The following is a 1,474-nucleotide window of genomic DNA, read 5'->3' as shown; positions in this document are numbered from 1 at the left end:
TCGATCGATTTGGAACGGCATACAGCAGCACACGTTCCGTCTTTAAACAACTGTCTTCGAGACGCTTTTTATTATCATCCCCCCCGAAAAGCGCGACTTTTGGTGGCTCATTTCGGATTGTTTTTGTTTTTCGATGGGACGCTGACGCTTCGATCCATGCTTGGCCACATTGTTCCACGTAACGGAGCGTGTTGGTATTGTGTGTTAAAAGGGGTGGTTTTGTTGTTGTTGCTGTTGTCCAGTTCGGTCACCGACGCGCTGCGTCCGATGTTTGTTTCAGCTCGATTTCATTTTGTTATTCCTTTTCCCCCTCGCACACAAACCGGACGGAGTCGCGCACAGACACAGGCGCACGGTTGCTAGACTGCATTCCAAGGAACGCACGGGACAGTGGGAACACGATCGACGGGTAAGGTGTGCAAGGGAATCGCTGAGGATCGAAGGGACGCGAGGGTTGCCCTTCGTGTGATTGTATTGGTTTGATCGGAGCAGGCGGCACACAGTAGGGAACTTGGCGGAACTTTTGATTCATTCTTTAAATAAAAAAGTTTAAAGCAACATAAATGAACGTCATGCGGAACTCGTCATTCTGTAAAATACGCAACATATTTAATCACGCATTTTTGTCATTTTGCCCTTCTTCGTATGAAGGCGGTCAAATCATGTTTTCCACCAAAAACGAGTTCAAGTCATAAGAAATATAATGTTAGTTTCAATTCATATAGGATTTATCTTAGAACAAGAAATATACCTATGTAAAGTTGCTAGAAGACGAATACAATGTTTCACTGCAATTAAATAAAATATGATACTTCAGCCGAAAGTGACAGTCATTGGGGTTATTAAACATAGAAATATTACTTCAATTTTTTGTCAGTAGAGCTGTCAAATTTTAATTCATTGCAGAGAAATATTGCATCCGTCCTCTTGCAGCTTTTATTTCAATTCAGATAGGATTTATCTACGAACAGAAAAGATACCTATCCAAGACGAAGCTCTTGAAAACTCAAGCTCCACAGAATGTTGAATCATTATGTGGTATAGTAATTAACCTTGTTAGAACGCTCTAGATTTCTTGAGGATATATCTTGGGTTTAAATAATTAAAGAATGTACAGTTTATTTAGTACAATGAAAAGAATAAATCATCACATTCATAGGGCACAGAGTTTTTTTTTTAATTTTGTAAAATAATAGATTAAATTTTGCCAGTGATTGTATACCAGATGCAATTTGTGGTGCATCTTTTAATGATGCATTTCTAAAGTCTATAACCCACAACAAAACTCTAACTCTTTGTCCGCCTGGCCCCCCCTAAGTGGCCCACTGTTCAACTCCGCGCCGCAATAGAACGAGCCCGTTGGACCGCAGGTGGTGCGCGGGGCGGACAAAAGCGCGAAGGGAACTCGACTCCACCGTACGACGTCGTGGTTACGTGTCGGACACCTCCACGGCTGAGGAGGTGTTTGTGAGCG

Source organism: Anopheles coustani, chromosome 3 (assembly GCF_943734705.1).
Source record: "Anopheles coustani chromosome 3, idAnoCousDA_361_x.2, whole genome shotgun sequence".
Lineage (NCBI taxonomy): Eukaryota > Metazoa > Arthropoda > Insecta > Diptera > Culicidae > Anopheles > Anopheles coustani.
This window is presented reverse-complemented; position numbering follows the sequence as displayed.